We start from the raw sequence: 14,279 nt of genomic DNA on the forward strand, positions 1-14,279 counted from the left end.
CTGCTCTCATCTTGGTATTCATGTGCCTCAGGGCAGGGGAAAGCAAGTCACAAAGTTCCATGAAAGTGCCCTTACGCATGCGAAAGTTTCGCAGCCACTGGGAACACTGACCTGCAACACTATGTGGTCCCACCAGTCTGTGCTTGTTTCCCGAGCCCAGAATTGGCGTTCCACAGCATGAACCTTCCCCACTAGCACCATGATGCATGCACTGGCAGAGCCCATGCTTTCAGAGAAATCTGTGTCCATGTCCTGATCACTCACGTGACCGCGCTGACGTCGCCTCCTCGCCCGGTATCGCTTTGCCAGGTTCTGGTGCTGCATATACTGCTGGATAATGCGTGTGGTGTTTAATGTGCTCCTAATTGCCAAAGTGAGCTGAGCGGCTTCCATGCTTGCCTTGGTATCGCGTCCGCACAGATAAAAGATGCGGAATGATCGTCAGAGCAACGGCAGACAGAGGGAGGGGCGACTGACGATATGGCTTACAGGGTTGGCTTCAGGGAGCTAAAATCAACAAAGGGGGTGTCTTTACATCAAGGAGTATTTCAGGCAGGACTTCACGGAGGGTTCCAATAAGAAATGGTGCACCTAAGTTATTGTTCTTATTGGAACAAGGAGGTTAGCCTGGCCTCTGATTGATACATGGCTAGATTTACCTTGCTGCACCTTCTCTGTGAGTGACTGCAGTGTGACCTAGAGGAATGAGTCCCCTAGACAGGGGAGGAGGCAAATGAATACAAAACAAATCTGGTCTATTTCTTGTTTTGATCCACTCCATCTATCTTTTACATCTTTGGCTGGCAGCAGACGGTGCAGAAGGACTGCATGCCATCCACATCTCATGGCTGCTCGGCAGAAGATGGTACAGTACGACTGCTAGCCATCCTCATCTCTTGCCTGCCCGGCAGAAGATGGTACAGTACGACTGCTAGCAATCCTCATCTCTTGCCTGCCCGGTAGAAGATGGTACAGTACAACAGCTAGCAATCCATATCACCTGCCTGCTCACCATAAGACGGTTCAATAGGACTGACTGCAGGACTAAAGAGAATGACCTGGTCAAGTCACTCCAAATTTAGTCCCTGCGCCCATGTCTGCCCAGGCGCTCCCAGCCGACGTGGCCAGGAGCACCTCGGACACGACGAGGACGGCTACCAGTCATACTGCACCATCTGCTGCCAGAAGGCAATGGGTTGCTGCTACTGTGTAGCAAAGCCGTACCACGTCTGCCAGCACCCAGGAGACATAGGGTGACGGTTACCTGAGCGGGCTCCATGCTTGCCGTGGTATGGCATCTGCACAGGTAACTCAGGAAAAAAGGCGCGAAACGATTGTCTGCCCTTGCTTTCACGGAGGGAGGGAGGGAACGGCGGCCTGACGATATGTACTCAGAACCACCCGCGACAATGTTTTAGCCCCATCAGGCATTGGGATCTCAACCCAGAATTCCAATGGGCAGCGGAGACTGCGGGAACTGTGGGATAGCTACCCACAGTGCAACGCTCCGGAAGTCGACTCTAGCCTCGGTACTGTGGAAGCACTCCGCCGAGTTAATGCACTTAGAGCATTTTCTGTGGGGGGACACACACTCGAATATATAAAACCGATTTCTAAAAAACCGACTTCTATAAATTCAACCTTATTCCGTAGTGTAGACATACCCTAAGGCAGGGGCAGAGGCTAAATTCTGCTTAAGGGAGATAAAAGCAGCATTTGCTTCAAGTGGCCATGGCATGGGGTTAGGTACAGAGGATCGAGTGAGTTCTTGGAGTGGTTTAGCCAGAGAAGCATATTGGGGAATCCATTGCCTACAGAACCCTGTCATGCCTAAGAATTTTCTGACCTGGCGTGGAGAACAAGGCTGGGGAAAGCTAAGGATGGCTTGTACCCGGGCTGGAGAGAGTGTACGGGAGCCCTGGGAGGGAAGGAAGCCTAGGTATGTGACAGAGGTTTGGCAGAGCTGCAATTTTGTGCAAGAAGCCTTATGACCCTTGTTCGCTAAAGCTGTGAGAAGTGTTAGTGAATCAGTTTCTGAGGCAGACAGAGAGGGGGAGCACAGGAGTAAGTCGTCCACATATTGGATCAGTGTGGATCCTGATGGGAAAACCAGATCAGCGAGATCCCTGGCTAGGGCTTGAGAAAAATAGGATGGACTCTCTGTATACCCCTGGGGAAGGGTAGTCCATGTATATTGCTGACCCTTGTAGGAGAAGGCAAAGAGATACTGGGATTCAGAGTGAACTGGGACAGAGAAGAAAGCAGAGCACAAATCTACAACAGTAAAGTGGGTTGCATTTGGAGGAATAGACGCTAGTATTGTAGCAGGGTTAGGAACCACTGGAAAAGAAGGTATGACAATACAGTTAATAGCTCGAAGGTCTTGAACAAATCGCCATGATTTGCCATCAGCCTTTTGAACTGGGAGGATAGGGGTGTTACAGGGGCTGGAACAAGGGACAATAATTCCTTGTTCTTTTAATGCAGATATAACTGGAGCAATCCCAGCCTCTGCCTCAGGATTCAAAGGATACTGAGACAGGCGAGGCAGAGGTTTGGAATTGTCTACAGTAATCCAAACTGGGTCAGTATTTAATTGGCCCACTTCAGATGGGTGCGATGGCCATAGGGAGGAAGGAACCTGAGAGATTAGGTGCTCTCGGGACGGAGTTAAGGGACAGCAAGGGACCGGAGTGGAGAGGGAAGTTTCAGACAGCAGGGAGGCTACAGAATCACATAAGGAAGACTGAGGGATTTGCAGATAGACACCATCTGGGGAGCAGTAAATAGAACAGCCAAGTTTGCATAGCAAGTCCCGTCCCAGAAGGTTTGCAGGGGTGGAATCAGAGAGGAGGAATGCAAGCTCCTCAGAGAGGGGACCGACCTGAACAGACAAAGGTTTTGAGAGGGGAAAAGAGGTAGGGATCCCTGTAATGCCAACAGCAGACACAGATTTTCCAGATCGGGGAACCTCAGGCAAGTCAGTGGTGCGGATTGTAGAAAGAGAAGCTCCAGTATCAACAAGGAAAGGGAGAGAGAGATCATTTACAGTCAGGACACATTCTCCAGTAGGGGACAGAGGTAATAAGGGAGCTAAAACTTTGTGAGGTTCCCCAGCATCCCGTCATTGTTGGGGTGAAAAATAGGGTTGGGATCAGCTGGAGGAACCAGCGGGGGGTTCACTTGATTTCCCATACAATTATTAGGTCGTCTTGGACACTCTTTTTTCCAGTGTCCAGGCTGTTTACAGTAGTTACAAACCCCAGTTAATCCAGCCCCCCGCCCCCTTCCGCAACCCAGTCCCTGTCCCCGGTATGGTCTGCTTAGTCCTGAATAATGCTGTATCTGCAGAGCCATTAACTTTTGGGAAGACTGTTCCTCCTTTCCTTTTAAAGTGCGGTGGCAATGCTCTGCTACTGCCAGCAATTTGTCCATGGTTTCAGTCTCCCATCCCACACTTATTCATTTTAACATGCTGCCTGTGGCAGGGAGAAGACCATCAACAAATGCATGTGCCAAGGCCCCCTGCCCATTTACATCGGGCTCTTGTATTCCTGAATGTTGTAGGAAAATATCAGTTAGCCAGGACCTATAGTCACCTGGGCTTTCTCCTTGCCCTTGCTTACAGCAACGTATTGCTGTCCAGTTTGTTTTAGGAGACCACACTTTGGGAATGGCTTGATGCAGGCGCTTCCAAAGAGCCATACACCGGTCTCTGTATGCCGAATCTGGGCCAGTACTTTTTATGGTTGAGTGGCGTGCCTCATCTGGCCAGTCTGCGGCAGCCAACCATTTTTCATAATAACTGGCAGGAGCTAACAATTTACACAGTTGGAGGAGATCTGTCTCAGAGGGTTCACAGGTTTCACAGATTAACAGAAACTCCTCAGCAAATTTGACAGAGTTTTCCTGTGGTTTGGGAAAACTTTTAACTATAGATAAAAGTTCCGTACGAGTCCAGGGCTTATAATCCCATATGGACTCACTTTCTCCCATCTTAAGGACTCGTAAGGGTGCCACAACAGTTTGATCAGAGTCTCTCATTAACCTCCCATCAGGTTCTCTTTTCCAAGAGATGTCAAGAGAATCTTTGCAGACTGCTTTAGATTTCTTCTTCATAATATTTTGCAGAGCTGCGAGGCCAATGAGGGTATCTTCTTCACTTTCATTATCTGTAGTCACTGAAGATTTTTTCTCTTTTCTGATTTCTTACTTGCGCAGGAGTATGGTGGGGGTCGGGTTTGATCTGGATCATTGCACAGGACTGGGCAAAGGGGAGCGCTCGGACTAGTGGTGGGAGAGACTGCATCCAATTGAACTGTTAGTTTTTTGATAGAATTTTTAAGAGAGGTGAGTTTTGACTCAGTCCATCTACGATTTGCCTCTTCCCACCACTGCATGAAGCAGTCTACTTCTCCTCTCTCCAATTTGGTTTTTGGGAGGACGAGTTTGCTTTTTAAAGCGTCCACTCAATCCTTGTCCCAAGAACCTAACAGTGGCCACTGTAATTTGGGGTTCTCTAGAGCTAATTTGGACCATTTTTCAAGAAACCTACAGAGTCCGGACCCCTCCTAAAATACATAAAATAAGCTGGAGTTCCCTTAGGGAACTGTTCTACCTTAGACTTCTGATTACCCATCCAGGAGGACTTCACACAGCACTCACACAAGAAGGAAATTCGGGCTCAGCAGAGCGGTACCCGGTGCAACACACAGAAAGGAGCCCACAGGCTACTGCCTCAACTGCCCTTGCTTTCACACCAGGGGTTATACCCAAGGCGTGGTGCAGCTGCAGCTGTGCAGATTCCACTTATTCAGACCATGGGGACGGAGACCCCTTAGTCAGCCAGTCTCCGGACAGAGATGGCTCCCAGATTCACACACACACCACGGGGAAGACGGATAGACACAAAGACAAGACAGTCCTCAAACCGGTTAAAGCACAAAAATAATAATTACCTGAGACGTCTGATTCCAGAAGCTGGATCCAAAGACCCCTACCCGAACAGAGTGGGAACCAACAAGTTCAATGGCGTAGACTGCGCTGCTGCTGTGTACCTTTCTGTCTTGTGGAGGATCGCTTGGACTAAGCGTCCAGGCGCTGGCTGCCACGATCGTCCTGCAAGGCAGTCAGGGATCGCACAGCCTCAGTGAAGCCGCTTGCCATCTCGGTGGAACCTCCAAATTGTCAAAGTTTGATTCAGACTCACAATTTATCAGACCACTCTGTTTTATTAGCAAAGCTGCTCTGCTAATACATTTAGAAGTGAGCCCCCCGAGTGGGGCTTGTGTCTCTTAATTTACACAGTTTTTTGGAGAACAAGTTACAGAGAAGTTACAGACAAAAGAAGAAAAAGATTTTAGTCACCACCCTTCGAGATCCCTGAGACCAGTCACGTATCTTCAATTACCTGCCACCCTTAACAATCTCCTTTAACAGCTTCCAGTTAACTTAACTAATTGCCCTTCACACCTTCCATTCTGATGCCTGCTTCTTAGACGTGCTGGCTCTATCTTAATTGCTTCTCCATTCAAAAGCTAACTGTCCCTACGTGAAAAGAAAAGGAGTACTTGTGGCACCTTAGAGACTAACCAATTTATTTGAGCATGAGCTTTCGTGAGCTACAGCTCACTTCATCGGATGCATGCCGTGGAAACTGTAGCAGACTTTATATATACACAGAGAATATGAGAAAATACCTCCTCCCACCCCACTGTCCAGCTGGTAATAGCTTATCTAAAGTGATCATCAGGTGGGCCATTTCCAGCACAAATCCAGGTTTTCTCACCCTCCACCCCCCACACAAATTCACTCTCCTGCTGGTGATAGCCCATCCAAAGTGACAACTCTTTACACAATGTGCATGATAATGAAGTTGGGCCATTTCCTGCACAAATCCAGGTTATCTCACCCCCTCACAAGAACCACACACACAAACTCACTACCCTAAGTGTGCTCCCTCAGATACTTTGTAACATGTTTTGGCATGCCCTCTCATATACAATGTATCCAGCATGTCCCCTTATACAACGTTATACTTATACAATGTTATACTTCCACAATGCTTTGGTCACCATTCCAGAGGACATGCTTCCATGCTGATGATGCTCATTAAAAAAAATTATGCATTAATTAAATTTGTGACTGAACTCCTTGGGGGAGAATTGTATGTCTCCTGGTCTAAAATATACTCTGCCATATATTTCATGTTATAGCAGTCTTGGATGATGACCCAGCACATGTTCATTTTAAGAACATTGTCACAGCAGATTTGACAAAATGCAAAGAAGGTACCAATGTGAGATTTCTAAGGATAGATACAGCACTTGACCCAAGGTTAAGAATCTGAAGTGCCTTCCAAAATCTGAAGGACGAGGCGTGGAGAATGCTTTCAGATGTCTTAAAAGAGCAACTCTCTGATGCGGAAACTACAGAACCCGAACCATCAAAAAAGAAAATCAACCTTCTGCTGGTGGCATCTGACTCAGATGATGAAAATGAACATGCATCGGTCTGCTCTGCTTTGGATTGTTATTGAGCAGAACCCATCATCAGCATGGATGCATGTCCTCTGGAATGGTGGTTGAAGCATGAAGGGACATATGAACCTTTAGCACATCTGGCATGTAAATATCTTGCGATGCTGGCTACAACAGTGCCATGCGAATGCCTGTTCTCACTTTCAGGTGACACTGTAAACAAGAAGCAGGCAGCATTATCTCCCGCAAATTGTAACCAAACTTGTTTGTCTGAGTGATTGGCTGAAGTAGAACTGAATGGACTTGTAGGTTATAAAGTTTTACATTGTTTTATTTTTGAATGCAGTTATTTTTTGTACATAATTCTATATTTGTAAGTTCAACTTTCATTATAAAGAGATTGCACTACAATACTTGTATTAGGTGAATTGAAATATTCTATTTCTTTTGTTTTTTTTTACAGTGCAAATATTTGTAATAAAAATAAATACAAAGTGAGCACTGTACACTTTGTATATTGTGTGGTAATTGAAATCAATATATTTGAAAATGTAGAAAACATCCAAAAATATTTAAATAAATGGTATTCTATTATTAACAGTGCAATTAATCATGATTAACTTTTTTAATCGCGTGATTAATTGCGATTAATTTTTTTAAATCATTTGACAGCCCTAGCTTTCTCACATCCAAAGTTTGGCTTTGTCTGGGCCAAAGCATCAGGAGTCACCACCTTCTTAAGGCTTTGTTGGAGGGGATGTCAGAGAACTCAGATTAGTCATTGATGCTAAGTCCAAATTGTTACCCATTTGGATCGGCTGGATCAATTCAGAGGAGTTTCTTCAGAGCCCCCTTTTTCTCCCCTATCCTCCAACCACAGTTAGATGAGCTCTTCGTGCTGTGAAAAATCACTGTTCTGGATTAAGTTGGTGCTGTCATTGGAGCCATGGGGTCCATATTTCCTGCCAGAATTGAGTAAAGCAGGTTTCTTGCCATTCTTCTGCAACTTCATCTCAAAAGGATCCTTGTTTGGGCACAGGGACTCCTTTGGAGTTTTAGATGTGAGCCCGGGGAGCTCTAGAGTTTAACTTTTTCCCCAGATACAGGTATTGTGCACCTTGGAGCTTTTGGCCCTGTGGTTCTTTGTCTCCTGCATCACTAGTCTTTTTGAAGAATGGGGACACGTCCAAGGTCTTCTACTCCAAAAAAAGAGGGTTTGTGAGAGGAAGAAGGTACTGAGCAGCCGTTGGTGAGGACAAAGTCCCAAGCAGGTGTTGTGGGAGGAGCTGTGTAGCCCCCAAAGGTGGCCTGCTGGGCAAGGACATGTGAGGAGGGACAGGGCTTTTCCAAGGGCTGTTGCTGGAGCCAAAGACTTTAGGAAAGAGAAGAGAACAAGGGGTGTTGTTGCCCGATGGGGCCCCTGGTGTGGTATAAGCTGACCATAGCTGGTCTCTTGGAGCTCATTGCAGTGCAAGGCTCTGCCCGGTTCCTTGTTAGTATAGTGGTGAGCAATGTTCCCTCTAATTTTTTCCATCCATGTGCAGCACCAATATTGAGGTATGTGCGGATGTGTGCCACCAGGACAAACAAAAAACCTAGATATAATATATATTTTTAAACAGCTCATAGGTATGGAAGAAGAAGAAAGAATATTAAAACAAGGGATAATTAACAAGGTGCCTGGCTTAAGATGTTTATTTAATATCAAATCAAATAAAAAGAAAATTAACACTGCCCTTGGAGTACATGCATTTTATCATCCTTTCTAACAACTCAAGCTAGTAAACACACCAAAATGTGGACTACTGAAAACAACTATATAAATAAAACAAAAGCCATGGGTATTAAGCAAAAGTATAAAAAATATGCATCGGAGGCCCAATTTAATAACCTACTCCTACCACAGGGCACTAACTCTTCTGGGAAAGCTGCTCTCACAAAATGAAACATCTGCCAAAGACTAGCATGCTGTGGACTTTTGCAGTTCCCAGAACTATCCCTCTTGCATGCATGTTATCTGCACACACAGCTCAGCTTTAAGATGCTAAAACAAATCTATGAGTCAACTAGCAATAGTCATGCTCTCACCACAAATGTTATCACAATCTTTTCTGATCCTGGAAAGGAGAATAAAAGGCATTCACTCAGGCTTATACAATTTCTCTGGGACATCAACTCTTAATTTGATTAATACTGGACACACATAGAACAGTAAAAATAAGTAAAAGTGACACAGACAGCAAAGTTTCAGAGTAGCAGCCGTGTGAGTCTGTATCCGCAAAAAGAACAGGAGGACTTGTGGCACCTCAGAGACTAACCAATTTATTTGAACAGAAGCTTTCGTGAGCTACAGCTCACTTCATCGGATGCATCTGATGCCACAAATGCCACGAGTACTCCTTTTCTTTTTACAGACAGCAAACAAAACCACAAACAAACAGATGACAACACTGAAAATATGAAGGGAAGTAAAACATCAAATAGTTGGTTATGGGTATTTTAAATGAGTGTTTAGGAGGACGCACACTGCGCAAGTGCAACAGAGTCTTTTAGAAATAGGCAAAGTTTTTCTGGTTTCACATTGTGTGTGTCACCAACTCAAAAACTCAGAGTAGAAGCCCTGGAGCACATTAGCACATGGCTTCGGAGTTTGCAGACAAATCCCTGCTTCAAAGAGCTTGCAAATAAGGTCTTCATTCTACAAAACACCTAGCACCACACCTAGTGCCTGCTACTTATGAGTCGTGAGGAGTATTTTGAAGAGCCAGAACTATCCGATGAAGTGAGCTGTAGCTCACGAAAGCTTATACTCAAATAAATTGGTTAGTCTCTAAGGTGCCACAAGTACTCCTTTTCTTTTAACAGAACTATACTAGATAGCAAAGATCTGGCCATAATGGTTTCCAATACCTCTCCCCAAACAAATTCTAAAACTTAATGGAAATTACTTGTCTGGAATCCAACTCTAACTGAAAGGGCAAACAAATAAACAACATCCATGGTAAAGTTCTCCCAGTTTTAACAATTTACTATGTATTAATTAGTAACACAGGATATTTTTTAAAAAATCATTAAGATCACAGTTTTCAGATATCTACAACACCACAAAAGAATTATGCTGTCAAAAGAATCCTTTTCTTTCTTACCATAAGCCATTAACACCTATGTAAACTTTGTTTGAAATGTAACCATGCAAATGTCATGAGCTAGGCCTATCCACATGCTTTTGCTCCAGTATTCATTCACTAAAGCCCCAATCCTGCAAACACTTATGCATGGGAGTCCTCCCCATGCATAACTGTTTGCAGGATCAGTGTCTAAAGGCTATGTCTACACTGGCAATTGAAGGACAAAACTTGTGTGTCTCAGACAAGTGCCAGTCCGAACAGCGCGTTGTCGGCAGAAGCACTCTCCTGCCAACAACATGAATGCCACTCATTTTGGGGGGTAGAAGTATTTTGTTGGCAGGAGAGCCAACAAACAGCAAAAACAGTGAGGAATCCGGCGGCACTTTAAAGACTAACAGATTTATTTGGGCATAAGCTTTCATTGTTTTTTACCCATGAAAGTTTATCCCCAAATAAAGCTGTTAGTCTTTAAAGTGCCACCGGACTCCGCATTGTTTTTGTGGATACAGACTAACACGGCTACCCCTCTAATACTTGGCAAACAGCAGCTACACTGCACAACTTTTAGTGGAAGGGCTATGGCAACACAGTCATGTCGCTAAAAGCTGTGTAGTGTAGCCATAGAGAGTAGTAAATAGCATAGGGGGAGTAAATAGCATGAAAGCAGCTTCTTAAAGCCACACCAATCAAAATAAAATCACAGATCTATTTCTTTTAACCAGGGATTGCTCTGCTTTACCCATAAGATCACTACAACAGAAAGATCAAAGTGTTTTTTTCAGTTTGTTCACTGTGTGGACTTGACAGCAGTTTAGAGCCTGATCCTGCACTTATTAAGACCTCACTGCAACCTAATCTGCACTCTTTAAAAATACTCATATAACCTCCTCAGAACTCTGGGAAGAGTACAGATTATTAACACTTATCTACAAAAGCAGCCAAAATGCTTTAAAATAAAAAAAACACCAAGTCAGATCCTGCATTAAGATCTGCTAATACAGAATCCCTCCGCCCTCTTTCTCTCTCTGCTCTGGATCTGTCTCCCTCCAATCAAACTAAATCTTAACCCAGTCTTTCTAACATCTCCTGGAAGATGTCCGCCAGCTGTCAACTGAAACTCAACATGGCCAAAAGCAAGCTCTCCAACTTTCCCTGCTGATACTCGATGAAAAATATTGTGGTCTAGAACTGCAGATGATTCAGTTTTGTGTTTGCTCTTTAATTCTAACAGTGGAAAATAGCAGGGGTGCCACATTATTCCTTCTCCATCGTATTATTCCTGGCATATTTCAGATCTTGTAATAATATCAACAGTCAGTTGGTAATTAATACCAGCTTTGTCCTCACCCCAGCCTCATAGTTACCTCAACAACAACAAAAGGGAAGATGTTCTTGGACTGCCCTTGCTATCCTGCATTAATCAGACAAGCACCCCACCTTCCATGTAGCCACATCCCCTCATACCCCAAAATGCCTGAAATCTTGGCACCCCACCCCCCGTGCAGCCTGCTCCCTCCCCCCTGCCCCTACACCTCCCCATGCAGCCTGCTCCACCCAGCCCAGCCTGGGAGAGAGTCCCGTCTCTTCACAGCAGCTGCAGCCCAGCTGGGAGTCGGGATGCCCCAAACTCCACACCCACCTCACCCCACTGACCCTCACCCACCCCCTATTCCCCCCACATTCCCCTATTTCCCCCATCACCTCACCTTCCTCCATGTTCTCTCCAGGGTCCAGGAGGCACCTAATCAGTGGATTAATCACCAATTAGGTGTGCAGCCCTTCATTCCCTCCTGCATGGCCACTGTGCTAAAGAGGAACAAGGCAGAGCCTCGCACTGCGCATGTAGCTCCAAGAGACCAGCTACGGTCAGCTTACACCATACCATGGGCCCCACCGTACAGGTCTTGAAGCTGGGCCACGTGGCGGAAGGCAATGTAGAGGTTTTCGCTCGGGCAAGTAGGCAGGGGTGGCCTTGCGGGCTAATTGTCTCTCTGGAGGTGAAAATCAGCACTGCAGGGCGTGAATGGAAGTCGCGGGGACAGTGACTGCTTCTGGACCTTGGTGCCCAGGGAGAATTCCTGTTACTCTTCCCTGATGGATTTACCTGATTGACATTCTTTTACCAAGTGGAAACTAGGCACCAGCTGCTGGCTCTCTTTGCAAGTGGATGCAATCAAGTTGAGCCACTAGGCACGTGTCAGGCAATCCCCCACAAAAAAGCAATGCCGTGACTTGGAGTCGAGCCGAGGTTGCTGCGGCCACGGGGCAGAGTATTAACCACTATACGATCACGGCCAGCAGTAGGGTGACCCAACAGCAGGGTGGAAAATGCTCAGCTCTGTGCTCTTGGGGCAGCCACAGGTATTTCTCTAGTCTCTCCATTACTGTCACAGTTAAAATCGTCACAAAAGGAAAAAAAGACAGGAGGCCAGCCTGCTGCCTGGCCGCTTTTCTCTCTTCCTCACCCCTTGATCAGCTGCCACCCCGTTTCGCTGGACAATTGTCCTCATGCCCTTGGCCAGAGTATTTCCCTTTGTGACTCTGAAACGTATCCCCACGTGCAGGTCTTGAAGCTGGGCCCAGTGGCAGAAGGCAACATAAAGGCTTTTGCTAGGGTAAGCAGGCAGAGGTGGCCTTGCGGCTAATTGTCTCTCTAGAGGTGGAAATCAGCACTGCAGGGTGTGAACAGAAGTCGCCATAGATGGAGGGGGTGAGGAACAGGCTGCCCAGGCCAGGCATTTCTTTCTCCCACAGTCAAAAGGCACCACTCTCCCTGTCGGGGAATCGAACCCCGGTTTCCCACTCAACTGGTGGGGATACTGCAGCTCTCAAGTGATTTCAGCTCTCAGTGGGGGAACCTTGCTACTAGTACAGGGAGGTCTCTCTTCCACAGACACACTGGCCCCCAGCAGATCTAAGTACTTAGACCTGATTATCAGTAATTTCAGCTCTAGTGATCACTTAACCAACCAAAAGGCTCTCTATGGAACCTAATAATCTCTATCTCGAAACAGGAGAGAGGGGCAGGTCAAATAAGTGCCTGTGATTCTTATGCAGAGCCAAGAAGGGAAACACCTGTACCCCACCCACTCTCTTCTCTCTCTTCAAGCATATGGCATCCAAACCTCCTGCTTAGGGAGTGCACTTGAGGATGACCAGTGCTTTATTTGTAACGACAAAGAGGTACCAGGGCTCAAGAAAGTGTGTTTCTTTCGTAACGAAATGTTATAAGCCCAGAGGTCCCAGAGCTATGAACTGTCAAGCCTAGAGGTGCCAGGCCTCAGCCCCGGCAAGCCCTAGCACAAATTAAGCACTGAGCGAGACCCCCCTCCTCCTTCAGGCAGGCTCAGTACAGTTCTGCTGCCCTTTATTCATACAAAGGGATGGTAACATTTCATGACCCCCACATTTAATTAAGATGTTTAACAAAAAAAGTGAACGGTACAGAGTTTAAGCGTAGACGTTTCTGGTTATCAGGGAACAACATACAGATTACCAAGGGGTGCGAAGTTCGGTTTAAGATTGGATGGCGTATACTAACATGATTTGTAACCCAATACCAGCCAAAATTGTTCACTTGGGCAGCATAGCTCTGTCTGCTGGATATCTAGGGAGAGTAGGTATGTTCATGTAAATAGTTTGGTCCTGAGCCCTTCCACCCATTTCTGGGTCATCACTAGCTGTCAGGGGAGAGCTCATCCAGACCTTGCTTACAAAGAATAATTGAAATTATTAGGTAGGCAAATACAGCCAAAACGAATGCCCTGATCTAGTGATAAACAACAGCTGTATGAGGAAGCTAGTCTTTGCTCATACTTTTCAAACCTATTATGCTTTCTCAGGTACAAGTATTTTCTCATATACTTAGGGCCCTACCAAATTCACAGCCATGAAATCTGGTCTCCGCCTGTGAAATCTAGTGTTTGGTGTGCTTTTACCTTATACTATACAGATTTCATGGGGGAGACCAGCGTTTCTCAAATTGTGGGTCCTGACTCAAAAGGGTGTTGTGGGTGTGGGTGCGCGCGCACAAGGTTATTTTAGGAGGTCACGGTATTGCCATCTTTACTTCTGTGCTGCTTTCAGGGCTGGGCAAGGGCAGAGTGGCTGCTGTTGCCCAGGCTCACAGCTCTGAAGGCAGCCCCCCGGTCAGCAGCAGTGTGGAAGTAAAGGTAGCAATACCCTACTATACCACCCTTACTTCTGCACTGCTGCTGGCGGTGGCTCTGCCTTCAGAGCTGGGCTCCCTGCCCGCAGCCGCCGCTCTCCAGCAGCCCAGCTCCAAGGCAGCACCGCCGCCATCAGCACCGCAGAAGCAAGGGTAGCAGTACCACAACTCCAGTACAACAGCCTTGTGAGCGCCCCCACCCCCACCAACTCCTTGCTGGGTCAGGACCTACAATTACAACACTGTGACATTTCAGATTTAAATAGCTGAAGTCATGAAATTTACAATTTTTAAAATCCTGTGACCATGAAATAGACCAAAATGGACTCTGAATTTGGTAGGGCCCTTCATATACTTTTAAAGTGTGTATTAATGTTTTAATTTCAATTCAAATTTCCAACCAACTAATTTGGCAACAGGTAACTAGGGGGGTGTTGGGGAAGTTCGGGGGGGTATACACCTCCCCAGCGGGGGGAAATCCCTGTCTGTATGGGAAGTGTTTCC

This window comes from Lepidochelys olivacea (genome assembly GCF_965140295.1).
Source record: "Lepidochelys olivacea isolate rLepOli2 genome assembly, chromosome: 1".
Lineage (NCBI taxonomy): Eukaryota > Metazoa > Chordata > Testudines > Cheloniidae > Lepidochelys > Lepidochelys olivacea.